Raw genomic sequence first — 16463 nt, forward strand, 5'->3', positions numbered from 1 at the left:
TTCTTCATTCTATAATATAGAAAAACTTGTTTTCTATAGGTCAAATCTCTTTCTTATAATGAGAATTATGACAAATGCAGAAACATGGAGTTGGTGACACAACAGACCATCCGCTATATCGCTTTTAGAAAGTATATATTTCCTATTGTCCTAAATGTAAAGCACAGCTCTCAACTCACACACTTTCATAGCTCTCAACCATTTGTGTTGCAAAGGTGGGTGAAATCACCCGATTTTGTTTTTGGCGGGTGAGACGCCCATTAGAATGAATGGGCGTGCAGGAGGCTTGGCGGGTGAGTCAGCCCTTTACAGGGCGGGTGAGTTGAGAGCTATGCACTTTTGGCGGGTGTCACCTAGGGTGGCCAACTGTCCCGGATTTTGCGGGATTGTCTCGCAAATGGGGACTCTGTCCTGCAGTTTGCATAGCTCTCAACTCACATGCTTTTGGCGGGTGTCACCCGCCTTGTAAACAGCTGACTCACCAGCCAAGCCTCCTGCACGCCCATTTGTTTCAATGGGCCTCTCACCCGCCAAAAATAAAATCGGGTGTTTTCACCCACCTTTGCGACACAAATGGTTGAGAGCTATGAGTTTGGAGAGTGGCTGTGCAGGACGCAGCCTGTCCCGACTTTCGTCAGGACAACCTGCCTCCAGCACAGCCACTCTGCAAACTGAAGTGGCCATGTACACAGCACGGGGCTGCCGCCTGCTGCTTTCTTTCTGCAGGCGGCTCTGCGCATTTAGCCCGCCGCCATGGGTGCCTTTTACATCAAAAGCCTGCATGCCACGCCTTCTCCCGCGACGCCAGTTCACGGGAGCCTTTGAACGACTCCCCCGAGCTGGCGTGGTGGGGGCTAATGGCACCTTTTGTCAAAGGCACCCGTGGCGGAGGGGCGCATTTAGCCCGCTGCCGTGGGCGCCTTTTACATGAAAAGCCTGCATGCCACGCCTTCTCCTGCTACGCCAGCTCGGGGGAGCCCTTGAAAGACTCCACCAAGCTGGTGTGACAGGGCTAATGGCAACCTGGGGGGCATGGCGCACCGAGCAGTTGCCCGGCTCGCCCCCCCTACACCAGAGAATGCTGATCATGCTGTGCCGGGCCTCAGGCAGCCAGGCTGTTTTGGGCGAGAAGGGGCAGGAAGTAGGAGAGAATGCCATAGGGATTAGCGTGGACATAAGCAGTCAATGGGTGGGTAAATAACAAAACAACGCCACTCCTCATATCCCATCTCCCTGCTAGCTGTACTCCAATGCAATAATTTCGGCTAATAGGTAGACCTTTAGATCCAGCTAACATCTAAAGCTAAAAATGATTCCTCATACCTTCTGACAAAGACTGTCACACTCCTTCCCTCTGTGACCTCACTCCAGCACTCTAACACTGATGCACTGCTGGGGCACCATACACATTTGATCGAGTTTTTGATGTGCGAGGCACGGCCAGTGAGTAGTTGATGAAAACGCAAATCCCTCCTATTCAAGCTTCACCCAAATCAGACATGGACTGCAACACATTGCCTCACCCCTGCACTGCATGGTTCACAGTCACAGGCTCTGTCCCTGTTTATTGAGACATCAGTGAAGGTGCAAGAAGATGGATCCACTGATCCTCATGGCTGTGTTATGGACTGGGCCTATGGGTCCCCAGCAACTGAGATTGTAGGGAATATCTTGGTGATCAGGATTTAACAAAAATATCTTTTGTAAATCCATGAATAGGTACAACCTACTGCATAGGATGAGCTTTCACCCACAAGCCACACTAAAATGTTTACACTACAGTCAGCCTTTAAGGGTGAAACAAATATTGGGTGACATGAATGAAAGGACCTGACAACTCGAAGAAGTTTTAAACAAATTTCAGATAAGTGGCTACAAAATAGAGGACTTGGAAACAGCCAAGACAAGAGAAGCCACCAAAACAAAGGACAAAACAAGGACTCCTGTCCCTAAACGTGAACTACCGGCATTGGTATATGTGTCACAATTGTCCATACAGAGTACTCAAAATGAAGAGATCTATATTGAAAAATTTAGATCTTTTCACTAAGGACAACACATTGAAAGACCTCTCCAAAGATTACAGCTATTTGCATACCAATGGAGTAGTAATTTGAAGGACTTCCTGGTTAGAACTGATACAGAGCCCAATGTGAGTTAAGAAAGCAGGTGACCAACAGGGACTTACCCCTGTGTTAATTGTAATAATATAAGTAAAGCATAGCTCTCAACCATTTGTTTTGCAAAGGCGGGTGAAATCACCCGATTTAGTTTTTGGCGGGTGAGACGGCCGTTGGAATGAATGGGCGTGCAGGAGGCTTGGCGGGTGAGTCAGCCCTTTGCAAGGCGGGTGACACCCGCCAAAAGCGTGTGAGTTGAGAGCTATGGTAAAGGGAATCTGGCTTCCCACCCGAGAATGGGTAGAAAGTAGTTTATGAAACATTTTTCAACTTGTGACTCTACAAGCAGCCAGGCTTAAAAAAATTAAAAAAATAAAAGATTTTTTTATTTTTTTATTTTTACAAAAATCGGTATTTGTTGCCACTAAATCGGTAGGCGGTAGGACTGCTTAAAAAGTGGTATCCTACTGCCTAAATCAGTAGGGATTGGCAAGTATGGGTCCAGCTGTAATGCTCTGACACCTGGCTTCATTGAAATGCTAATGCTTTGTTCCTGGAGTGGTGATGGTCATGTTTGCAGTAAAAAAACATGACCATCACCCCCAAGGACAAACTATTTGCATTTCAATTAAGCCAGCAATTAAGAGCCATTAAAACAATTTAAATTAAAAAAGGGCCGGGCCAAATGTGAATGACGTGATGTCATCACCGCCTTGTGGGCAAGTGTCCTGTGAAAGACTATCAAAGAGTTTTTGGTGAGGGAGAGACCATTGATTCGTTTCAATGGGCTCTCCCTCGCCAAAAACAAAATCCATGCCTCTCAACTGACACGCTTTTGGCGGGTGTCACCTCCACTTAGGCAGCTTTCTCACCGGCCAAGCTCCCCACACGCCCATAGGAATCAATGGGCTTTCGCCCACCAAATACAAAATCAGGTGTTTTCACCTGCTTAAGGGCCATGAAAGGTTGAGAGCTATGCAAAATTGGGTGTTTTCACCGCCTTTGCGACACAAATGTTTGAGAGCTATGTGTAAAGTGGTCTTGCATAGCGCAGAGCTCTCCAGTTTCCCCATTCTGGGACTTGTCAATTGTGGGGCTGGCTGTGGGCACACGGCCGGCCTCACAGGTGCTGGGGTGCCCAGCACCATGTTGGTTTGCCAGGGTCACCCGGACTTACAGGTGGGTGCAGGGTGGGACCATGTTAGGCCGTATGGACACAGGCTTTGGTGCCACGGGCATACATGCCAACCCTCCCGATTAAAATAATTATTTCCCCAATACATTCCTATGGGGAAATTGTTGTCTCCCGATTTCTCTGAAGAAATCTCCCTCCGAGGTGCGTCGGAATGTTGGCATGTATGTACGGGCACCATGGATGCCGGGAGCATCCAGATGGAGGGTGCCTGGGCTGGACCCAGGGCACCAGGCTGGTCTGGGAGCTAGAGGCCTGTAGGACCATGGTCACATGGTGTGTTCCTGCAGCCCCCCGGCTGCAGGACCGTGATCACATGGTGTAGGCCTGCAGGCCCAAAGTGAGAGACAGGGACAACAGGACTTCCATTGTTGGAGTCTATAGCCGTTCTGAAACACGTGCCTGCGGTTTCTCTTTTTATTAGGTGATGCCATGACACAGTCAGGGCCAATCTCAAAAGGGTAATAAACTTGGGAGGGACACACATCTTAATAGGGCAATACACTTGTGAGGATCACACATAACATTGTCCTATATTGAAAAATGAGAAAAGTCATAACTAAAATGCTTGAAAAAAGAAAAGGAATGGATAATTTACTAACATGGCACAAAGACACACGTGCTATTTTGGCTCCTTCTTTTGCACATGGCTATCAGAATCAGATGTCAATTCCATTCAGAGACATAGTCCAGTTCTGGTTTAAACTTTGCATTCTGGGACTTGTTCTCATGGATTTCCCTATGACAGCCCCATGGCTACAAGTCCCAGAGATGAAATCCTATATAAATAAAAAAAAGTTATAAGCTTGCTGAATACAATGAATTCATAAATGGATTAACCAAAATACCAATCATTAGATTATATAAAGTTAATGGTTCTTGAAAAACAAATATAAGCTGTAAACATTTCCATATTTTCTCCCAAAAGGCAAAAACATATTTACATTTAAATATAGTGTACAAAGTCAGCGCATGTGAATTAACATGACCAACATATATTAGAGGCAGTATTAGAGATTTTACAAATCCTTTCAGGAGTTAAATAGGCTCAGTGCAAAATAAACAAAATGTGATTGTGTCAAATTAGCAGCTATTGGAGTATTGTTTCAAAATTTTAGCCCATACGTCTGGGGAGGGTTGAAAAATCCAATCTAGCTCCCAATGTTTAATAGTATCAGAGTTAAGAAGATGTCTCTCATTAGAATGATTAAGAATTAAATACAACTTGTCCGCTTTTGTTAATGGGGAGTGTATTAAAAGATCAATACATTTAGAGGGAATTTGTTGAGAAGTAATAGGTGCAGAATTGATAATAAGGTTAAAAAGAGTGGAATATTTTAAAGTCAAATTCAATGAGGTTAAAATGAGCACATATCTGTGGAAATGGTATAGCAATGCAATTATGAAATACATGATTAACTTGATAAATACCAGCATATTACCATCTTTGATGCATGGAGAATTTCAGTTTTTAGAGGAAATGCTTTATCAAACCATAAGAACTCATTATGAAATTCCACTACAATATCCAACCCCTCTAAAAAATAATTCCATTCATTTTTGAAAGAATGTAAAAAAGGATATTTAATTTATTGCAGGCCAAAAAGTATTTCGAAGAAAGTGCAGAAGACTGAAAGGTGTTATTAAGTTGGCTTCAGCTTAACCGAAGTGGGAGCATTTATCAATTGTGATTCGTTATGCTAAAGAATATTGATTTGTCATGGTAAGAAGACTTTATGATAATTCAAGAAATCCAAAAACTTCACTCTGCCATTGTAAAGGGGATAATTGAAAGATTAATGATTTACTTTATCAATAATTACATTTTCATTTAGGGAAATTGTAGTCAAAATATCTGTGGTGATATGCATACCTAAATATTTGATAGATGAACTACACCATTTCCTGCCAAATATAGCAATATCAGATGCAGAACATGAATTAGTTAACGGTAAAATCAGATTTGTGAACATTTAATTTGTATCCAGAGACTTTAGAAAGCTTCTTAATAATATTCATTGGAATAGGAATCATGTATTTATTTATTTGACACTTATATAGCGCACAAAACCCAGAGGTATCTAGGTGCTTCAGGTTACAGAAGAGGAAGCATTAGAGGTGAATTGCATTGTGGAACGTTCAAAAGGTAATACATCATACGCCACGCGCAAGAAAGAGTACATGGTGATCACCTCTATTGGGCCTGACCCATGTTGCCGGGCAGCAGCAACCAACAGATGCAAAGTCAAATCGGTAGGCAAATTAATTGTGGCTACCCCATGTTGCAGGGAGGCAGCGCACACAGATGCAGACTCAAATCCAACGGCAAATACATGGTGCCTACCCCATGTTGCAGGGAGGCAGCACACAGATGCAAAGTTAAATTCAAGTGCAAATACATGGTGCCTACCCCATTTTGCAGGGAGGCAGAAGCACACAGATGCAGAATCAAATCAAAGGGCAAATACATGGCGCCTACCCCATGTTGCAGGGAGACAGCAGCACACAAATGCAGGGACAAATAAAGGGGCAAATACATGGTGCCTACCCCATGTTGCAGGGAGGCAGCAGCACACAGATGCAAAGTCAAATCCAAAGGCAAGTATATGGTGCCTGCCTCATGTTGCAGGGAGGCAGCAGCACATAGATGCAGGGTCAAATCCAAAGGCAAGTACATGGTGCCTACCCCATGTTGCAGGGAGGCAGCAGCACAGAGATGCAGAGTCAAATCCAAATCCAACGGCAAATACCTGGTGCCTACCCCCATCTGATTATTATTTGTAACTCTACCGCCTTGTGAATCAGTAATGGGTGTAATCATATTTTTGTTCTCTTTTTGAGGTAAGATGCTATAAATTTGCCAGCCTTATTGGACACACCATAATACCTGGCTTTATGCAACATGCTTCATCATAGGTCATTTTATTAAATTCTATACATTTGGCTGATAAAGGTTTAAAGGAACTTTCCGTGGGCTGACTAAGTGAAGAGGGTTCAAGAACTTTAATTGAGCTCAGCAAATTATTAGAAATGATTTCATATCTTGTTTTTTGTAGTAACATATTGTATACTAAACCCCCTTAAAGGTGCCTTAAATGCATCCCAATTATTGTGTATGGAAGTATTGTGCACATAGTTATTATTATATAATTCAGCACACAAATCATTAACATTTTTAATAAAAGAGGGATCTTTTTTTAAAAAAAAATGAGTTAAATCTCTATCTGGATGGTATGCTAGGCTGTAAGTCCCAAGAAAGGATTGAAAAAATTGAAGCATTATCAGAAATGAAAATGGAGCCTATATCTAAATTCTGAATAGCAGAGCCAAGAGATGCATTCACAAAAACACAATCTAGTCTTGTGTTGTAAAGGTTCAACGCTGCCAAGGGGGAGCAAAATTACCAGATGCACAAGTAATGTGGTGACTTTAAGAGTGACATGGTGGGTGACATTGGGGGTGGGGGATGTCATTGAATGCACCGCTGCTTGTATTAGGGGACACAGAAGCTTGAGCAGTGCGAGAAGTCCCATGGTGGAACGCAATGAAGGGTGGGTTATTTGGGCGTAGTAAGGGGTAATAGTATAGAGCGGGCACCGGGTGGGGACACAAGGGGCATTAGTGGGTAGCGTGGTAGGGGGGGCTTTGAGCAATATTTGAACAGAAGAGAAGCCATTTTCTTGAGGCCCTTGTTAGGAAAACATTTCTCACAGACAGCTGTCATGATTCAGTAATGATTCCTCCCAGAAACATGGTGTGGGACCTTTCTCATGTGGCCACGGAAGGGCACACACTTCCTGATGCTGGAAGTGGTGTTCTGCGGGAGGATCACATGGGGGCAGGCACAGGCCAGGAAGACTGGAAAATCCCTGTGTTTAACTTTCCCTGTAACCCACCACTTTTAATGGTTGTTTCCACCACAGAAGAAGTCAGAAAGTAAGATTTTGTTGTTGGTGACTATAAGTCCCATAATCCAATAAGTACTGGGATGAGGAAGCGGACCGAAGAGTCATGCTGTAGCAGTAGTCAGGCAATTAAGCCAGGCCACACCTGAGGGAAGCTGAGAGGCTTAAAAGGCCCCATCAGGTGCAGGCAATTCGAAGGAGCTGGAACTGTGGCTGGAGTGTATGCAGTAGTAGCAGAAGCAGAAAGAAGAAGGCACAGTGTTGGAAATCCAGGCAGAAGTGGGAGAACCAAAGGGACGCCGGTATTCTGATGCAGCAGATTTCACCTGCTTATCCTGTGCGGATCCTGTTTCTCCAAACTCTGGTATGCAGAGGCTGCGCAGTGGAGGGTGTGCAGGAAAGCTGCCTTTCCCCATGTGAGCATAATTGCAGAGATTGCGAGGCAGGAAGCATTCCGGAGATTATGGTAAGGAGCTGCCGTGAAGCTGTGGTTCTCAGGAGGAAGAGGGGCTCCTTAATTGAGTGTCCAGACGGGATACACCTTCAGAGAGGAAGGGTGTGGGCCCCAAGTGAAGCCAGATGTTGTAGATATTGTGTTGCAAGTTGAGAAAGGAACACTGAAGCCGGTGAGTTAAACCAGGCGTTCTGATTCCTTTCGCAAGCCCTTCGGGCAATAGTATCCAACTAAATAATCACTTGCGTATGTATATGTGTAGAAGTTATGTGAAGTTAATCATTGAGTCTTTAACAAACGAGCACTTGAAATGTAGCACTTGCATAGGATTGGGTATTCTCCCTTTACTTGCGCGAGAAACAACTGCTACGAAATGCAATTGTTAACCTTTAAATCTTGTAAAACACATGAAGAAGTGGTTGTGTGTGCCTAATTATGATTCTAGGAGGAAGAGTGACCTCTGAATCTGTATTAATGAAACCAACAATTGCTAACAAAGAGACTGTCAAGTGTTTAAACATTGTTATTTGGAGTTGGAGAGAGCAAGTTTTGCCCAAGCCAAGAGCGAACAAGGTATTTTCCCAATTGTAAGGAAGGCACGGTATCAACAGTAGACAAAGACACAATAGCTGCAAGTTTCAAAATATTGTCACACCGCCCCCCGCACAAAAGACACGCCCCTCTATGTCCTCATCTCAAGTAGCACTCAAATCCACACATCCCAACAGAGGTACCTTACTGCCTCAACAGGTTCCACACTGTAGGGCACGACATGGCACGCTTGACAAAACTGGAGTTTATCGCCCTTCACGTTTGTGGCAAGTTAATTGGAGGCTCCTTCATCTCAAACAATCACACTGTTCACGGAGGACTGTCCGACACAACACGGCGCGGATCACGTGACTAGTTGCCTAGCAATACTGCAACGCTTTGGTAACTTGCGTCACGTGACAGTTGTCACGTGTTTCCCTACGTCGGATAAAAGGAGTCCAGTTACTGACAGCCTTGCTTCACAGCTGTTCTTTTGGGATCACGTGTCGCTCGCGCTTCGTTCAGGACTTTTTTCACTTTGGACCACGGCTTTGTACTACGGATTATTCTTCGTCTAAACCCTGTCAAATTTGGCTGCTGAACTGTTTTCCCATAACGGACTGCCTCGTGTCTTGCCCTAACTTGCCTTGGAACTTTGATCATCTGTTGCCGACCTCCACGCTGCTCTACGGACTGCCTCGTGTCTTGCCCTAATTTGTTTTGGACCTCGGTCCTGCCTTAGGTGGTTGCCTGCCAGGACTTTATCAAGCTTCACCCGGACCTGTTGTCCTTAGAACCTCCCTGGGTCTACGCTCCAACACTCACAGGTATTTCAGTGGTTCGGGTGTTTATACTCAGATACTGCATTCTGTAACATTACATAACCATATACCTTCCCTTACAGCGCTCCAGGGGTTCTTCCGGTTGTTCCTGCGTCCTGACTCCACGGACTACCATCTTTGGCCCTAACATTCATTCTGACAGGTATTACTGTGGATGTCAGTTTGATATTTGGGGACAGAGGGATAGCCCATACTCTGCACGACCATCAACTGTGTAACAGACTGTGAAGCCTATTTTTGGTCGTCCAGAGCATGAATCCCTCCACCGGGGACCCAGTGACCGCTTTGATACAGGCAGTGGCGTCCCTCAGGACTGACATGGCCGCCGCCACGACCGCCATACATAACCGGCTTGATGCCCTACAAAGCACACGTTACCCATTGCCCCCAGATGCCGAATTCGGGGATACTGTCCCCCCGAATCAGCCAGCCCCTGTTCCAGCCCCTCCACCCACTCCTGTGTTACTTCCAAACCCTGTTCCTCTTGCCGCTCCAGAACGTTTCCAGGGGGATCCTCGGAAATACCGTACTTTCATTAACCAATGTAAGCTTCATTTTTTGTGCAGACCCTTGGCCTTTCCCGATTCAGTCACAAAGGCCGCATTTCTTCTCTCACATTTATCTGGGGTGGCGGCTACATGGGCAAATCCAATGTTGGAAAACAATCATCCCGCCTTGTATGATTTTGATCTTCTCACAGCGGAAATGGCCAAAGTCTTCGATACACGTCATAAGGCTCAATCAAGGGATCTGGAACTCCTAGACCTAACACAGGGTAAACTATCACTGATAGAATACATCGCTCGGTATAACCAACTTGCCGCTGAGACTTCTTGGCCTGAGGAGAAAAAGGCAATTGTGTTCTACCGTGGCTTGTGCAACACCATGAAGGATGCGCTTTCAGTGGTTCCTGCTCTTCCCTCGGTGTTTTCGGATCTAGTGGATCTTGCTTTACAGATCGACGCAAGGAGATCCGAGAGAAGGACAGAAACAACGTTCGCTAGCCAGTCCGGTCCAGCCTCCTCTACCACTTCCGAACCCATGCAGATAGGTGGTATCCGAAGCCCGATAACATCAACCGAACGAGAACGCCGGAGAACGGATAATGCCTGTTTCTATTGTGGGTTGAACGGACACTATGTAAGGGAATGCCCCCGACGTCCTAAGAACAAAACCCCGGGTTTTCAGAGGGCTCGCCCATGATTCAGGGGGCACCGGCGAGCCTATCCACAAATCCCTCTGAACCCGCCTTTGGCCCCGTCAGACCGGTAGTAGTCCATGCCCTTATGAAACCCACTAGGGAGGTCACACATATGGTTCATATCGTAATAGATTCTGGGGCTACCGGATGTTATATCGATATAGACTTGGCCCATCGTCTCAACCTACCCCTGGTCAGAAAAGAACATCCAGAACCTGTACATGCGGTTGATGGCACATCTTTGTCTTCCGGTCCCATCCAGTTCCAGACCGCTCCCTTGGAAGTATTGATCCAGAGTACCCATAGGGAAGTCATGTCATTTGACCTTATCACTACACCCCAATTCGGCATTATAGTGGGTATACCTTGGTTACGGCAACACAACCCGTTGATTAATTGGGGAACGGGACAAGTCATGTTCGAATCTGAAGTGTGTCAGCAATTCTGTCTTGTGGAAAATGAGTCGCTCTCCTCTCCTGCCACAATCCTTGGTGCCCTGGCAACTACTCACATTGATGACATTACACCAGACACTAGGCATTCGCATACCGTGGGGGCCATCCTGGCGAACATTCCCGCCGAATATCATGATTTCCACATGGTTTTTGATAAAGCCACTGTGGAAGGTCTACCCCCACACAGACCATACGATTGTCCGATTGATCTGGTTCCAGACGCTCCTATACCCAGGGGTAAGATCTACTCGTTGTCGCACCCAGAGGAACAGGCCCTCAAAGTATACATCCGTCAGGCTTTACAACTAGGGCACATCCGTCCATCATGTTCCCCGGCTGCCAGCCCGATATTCTTCGTGCCAAAAAAGGAAGGCGACTTGCGGCCATGTGTAGACTATAGGAGGTTGAATGCCATTACTATTAAAAACAGGTACCCTCTACCGCTCATCTCCACTCTACTGGACAGGCTGACAAGGGCTACGGTTTTTACCAAACTGGACCTAAGAGTGGCATACAACCTGATCCGTATGAGGCCTGGGGACGAGTGGAAGACGGCCTTCTGCTCCAAGCAGGGACTTTATGAGTATACCGTAATGCCCTTTGGGCTTTGTAACGCTCCCGCTACTTTCCAACGATTTATCAACGACGTATTCTCTGACATTCTGGATACGTTCGTGGTGGTATATCTGGACGATATCTTGGTTTTTTCATCCTCGTTGGAGGAACACGTCTGTCATGTCAGAGAGGTCCTTTCTCGCCTCAAGGCGAACGCTCTTTTCGCCAAGCCTGAGAAATGTACTTTCCATTCAAAAGAAGTGGAGTTCCTAGGTTTTTTCATCTCCCCCGGGGGTTTGTCCATGAATCAGTCTAAGGTTCGTGCTGTTATGGAATGGCCGACACCGGTTAACATCAAACAACTCCAGTCTTTTCTTGGTTTCGCTAATTTTTACCGACGGTTCATCGCAGGCTTTTCTTCCATTGTTTCTCCTCTGACCGCTTTGACCAGTCCTCAGGTTCCTTACATATGGAACCCTACACATCAAAAGGCATTCGAGGCTCTTAAGTCCAGGTTTGCTTCTGCCCCTGTCCTGCAACACCCCGACTCCGACCTACCCTACGTTCTGGAGGCAGATGCCTCATCATTTGCTCTAGGCGCTGTATTGTCCCAGCCGTGTCCAACCACGGGTAGTTTGCATCCAGTGGCCTATCATTCTCGAAAATTCTCGGCAGCCGAAACTCATTACACGGTAACCGAGAAAGAGCTGCTGGCCATCAAGGACGCCCTCCAGACCTGGCGACACCATCTTTTGGGGGGCAAGCATCAAACAGTGGTCTATACTGACCACAAGAATCTACAAGATCTGGCTTCCTTGAAATGCAGCAACAGCCGGCAAGTACGTTGGCACTTGTTCTTTGCTGCCTTCGACTTTGTTGTGAAACACCGACCAGGCTCCATCCACGGCAAGGCTGACGCTTTGTCCCGATCTCCCGGTGGGGATTCATTAGTTTCATTTCCAGACACGTTATTAGGGAAAAGCCACGTTGTTTGTATGTGTACACCCTCGCCAACCATGTTCACTGCTATCAGACAATGGGTTGCTCAACATCCTCATGCACTCACTGAATGGGACATTATACTCCGGGACGGGCTGCCGTTTGTCCAGGACAAGCTGTTTCTTCCTACCTGCGAGGTACGCAATCAGGCACTTGCCTGGTCGCATGATGCTGCCATAAACGGCCATCCCGGGCAACAACGCACCCTTGAATTATTACATCGCTGGTGCTGGTGGCCATCCATGAGAAGAGAGGTAGAAAACTACGTAAACACATGTTCTATATGTGCACAATGCAAAACACGCAGAGGACGACCATTAGGGTTACTTCTGCCGTTACCCATACCTCCCAGGCCATGGCACACCATCTCTATGGACCTTATCACTGATTTACCCCGTAGGCAAGGTTACAATACCGTATGGGTTACTGTCGATTCATATACAAAAATGGCCCGTTTCATTCCCTGCACGGGCATACCATCGGCCCCAGCACTGGCTCGCCTATTTTTTAAGACGGTTTTTTGTCTGTTTGGTTTACCACAAGTCATTGTATCGGACCGGGGATCCCAGTTTACGTCCTGCTTTTGGCGTGCTCTTACCAAACTCTTGGGTATTGATGCTCGCTTCTCTTCTGCGTACCATCCCGAAAGTGCCGGCAAACCGAGAGGGTTAACCAAGCCCTAGAACAATACCTGCGTTGTCTGTCCCTTCAGTTCCAGGACTCCTGGCCCAAACTGCTCTACCTTGCTGAGTTTGCATACAACAACTCTCGTCATTCAGCCACTGGGTTTTCCCCCTTTTATTCTATGTATGGGCAACATCCACGCGTCCTTCCTCTCCCTGATTTCTCATCTGCCACTCCTGCCGCCAACGCCTGCGTACGTGATCTAGCTGGTGTTCATGCACAAACCCTGGTCCATCTCCGTGAAGCGCAGTCCGTGATGAAGGTTAAGGCGGACCGTAGGCGGGCTGAGGCACCGGTGTATCAGGTGGGCGATCGGGTGTGGTTATCGACCAGGCACCTGAGAATCCCTGGTTGTCGCAAATTGTTGCCTCGCTTTGTGGGTCCCTATCGGATCATTAAAATCCTGAATCCCGTGGCCCTGCGATTGTCTGTTCCAAATGCTTGGCGGATCCATCCGGTCTTCCATGTATCCCTCCTCAAGCCTTACCTTGCTTCCACTCGTGTCCTTGTTCCTCCCGCCCCTGTCTCTGTGTCCTCCCAGGACGTGTTTGAGGTCAGTGCCATCCTTGGGTCACGTTTCCATAGGGGTCGCCTCCAGTACCTAGTGGACTGGCTGGGTTATGGCCCCGAGGACCGCTCTTGGGTTCATTCCCGTGATGTCCAGGCACCGCTTTTGGTGTCGCAGTTTCATAGGGATAACCCGGCAAGCCCACGTGGTCGTGGGCCTTTGAGGGGGGATTCTGTCACACCGCCCCCCGCACAAAAGACACGCCCCTCTATGTCCTCATCTCAAGTAGCACTCAAATCCACACATCCCAACAGTACCTTACTGCCTCAACAGGTTCCACACTGTAGGGCACGACATGGCACGCTTGACAAAACTGGAGTTTATCGCCCTTCACGTTTGTGGCAAGTTAATTGGAGGCTCCTTCATCTCAAACAATCACACTGTTCACGGAGGACTGTCCGACACAACACGGCGCGGATCACGTGACTAGTTGCCTAGCAATACTGCAACGCTTTGGTAACTTGCGTCACGTGACAGTTGTCACGTGTTTCCCTACGTCGGATAAAAGGAGTCCAGTTACTGACAGCCTTGCTTCACAGCTGTTCTTTTGGGATCACGTGTCGCTCGCGCTTCGTTCAGGACTTTTTTCACTTTGGACCACGGCTTTGTACTACGGATTATTCTTCGTCTAAACCCTGTCAAATTTGGCTGCTGAACTGTTTTCCCATAACGGACTGCCTCGTGTCTTGCCCTAACATGCCTTGGAACTTTGATCATCTGTTGCCGACCTCCACGCTGCTCTACGGACTGCCTCGTGTCTTGCCCTAATTTGTTTTGGACCTCGGTCCTGCCTTAGGTGGTTGCCTGCCAGGACTTTATCAAGCTTCACCCGGACCTGTTGTCCTTAGAACCTCCCTGGGTCTACGCTCCAACACTCACAGGTATTTCAGTGGTTCGGGTGTTTATACTCAGATACTGCATTCTGTAACATTACATAACCATATACCTTCCCTTAAAGCGCTCCAGGGGTTCTTCCGGTTGTTCCTGCGTCCTGACTCCACGGACTACCATCTTTGGCCCTAACATTCATTCTGACAGGTATTACTGTGGATGTCAGTTTGATATTTGGGGACAGAGGGATAGCCCATACTCTGCACGACCATCAACTGTGTAACAGACTGTGAAGCCTATTTTTGGTCGTTCAGAGCATGAATCCCTCCACCGGGGACCCAGTGACCGCTTTGATACAGGCAGTGGCGTCCCTCAGGACTGACATGGCCGCCGCCACGACCGCCATACATAACCGGCTTGATGCCCTACAAAGCACACGTTACCCATTGCCCCCAGATGCCGAATTCGGGGATACTGTCCCCCCGAATCAGCCAGCCCCTGTTCCAGCCCCTCCACCCACTCCTGTGTTACTTCCAAACCCTGTTCCTCTTGCCGCTCCAGAACGTTTCCAGGGGGATCCTCGGAAATACCGTACTTTCATTAACCAATGTAAGCTTCATTTTTTGTGCAGACCCTTGGCCTTTCCCGATTCAGTCACAAAGGCCGCATTTCTTCTCTCACATTTATCTGGGGTGGCGGCTACATGGGCAAATCCAATGTTGGAAAACAATCATCCCGCCTTGTATGATTTTGATCTTCTCACAGCGGAAATGGCCAAAGTCTTCGATACACGTCATAAGGCTCAATCAAGGGATCTGGAACTCCTAGACCTAACACAGGGTAAACTATCACTGATAGAATACATCGCTCGGTATAACCAACTTGCCGCTGAGACTTCTTGGCCTGAGGAGAAAAAGGCAATTGTGTTCTACCGTGGCTTGTGCAACACCATGAAGGATGCACTTTCAGTGGTTCCTGCTCTTCCCTCGGTGTTTTCGGATCTAGTGGATCTTGCTTTACAGATCGACGCAAGGAGATCCGAGAGAAGGACAGAAACAACGTTCGCTAGCCAGTCCGGTCCAGCCTCCTCTACCACTTCCGAACCCATGCAGATAGGTGGTATCCGAAGCCCGATAACATCAACCGAACGAGAACGCCGGAGAACGGATAATGCCTGTTTCTATTGTGGGTTGAACGGACACTATGTAAGGGAATGCCCCCGACGTCCTAAGAACAAAACCCCGGGTTTTCAGAGGGCTCGCCCATGATTCAGGGGGCACCGGCGAGCCTATCCACAAATCCCTCTGAACCCGCCTTTGGCCCCGTCAGACCGGTAGTAGTCCATGCCCTTATGAAACCCACTAGGGAGGTCACACATATGGTTCATATCGTAATAGATTCTGGGGCTACCGGATGTTATATCGATATAGACTTGGCCCATCGTCTCAACCTACCCCTGGTCAGAAAAGAACATCCAGAACCTGTACATGCGGTTGATGGCACATCTTTGTCTTCCGGTCCCATCCAGTTCCAGACCGCTCCCTTGGAAGTATTGATCCAGAGTACCCATAGGGAAGTCATGTCATTTGACCTTATCACTACACCCCAATTCGGCATTATAGTGGGTATACCTTGGTTACGGCAACACAACCCGTTGATTAATTGGGGAACGGGACAAGTCATGTTCGAATCTGAAGTGTGTCAGCAATTCTGTCTTGTGGAAAATGAGTCGCTCTCCTCTCCTGCCACAATCCTTGGTGCCCTGGCAACTACTCACATTGATGACATTACACCAGACACTAGGCATTCGCATACCGTGGGGGCCATCCTGGCGAACATTCCCGCCGAATATCATGATTTCCACATGGTTTTTGATAAAGCCACTGCGGAAGGTCTACCCCCACACAGACCATACAATTGTCCGATTGATCTGGTTCCAGACGCTCCTATACCCAGGTGTAAGATCTACTCGTTGTCGCACCCAGAGGAACAGGCCCTCAAAGTATACATCCGTCAGGCTTTACAACTAGGGCACATCCGTCCATCATGTTCCCCGGCTGCCAGCCCGATATTCTTCGTGCCAAAAAAGGAAGGCGACTTGCGGCCATGTGTAGACTATAGGAGGT

This window comes from Ambystoma mexicanum, chromosome 13, assembly GCF_040938575.1.
Source record: "Ambystoma mexicanum isolate Mex_15411 chromosome 13, UKY_AmexF1_1, whole genome shotgun sequence".
In the NCBI taxonomy this organism is placed as follows: Eukaryota; Metazoa; Chordata; class Amphibia; order Caudata; family Ambystomatidae; genus Ambystoma; species Ambystoma mexicanum.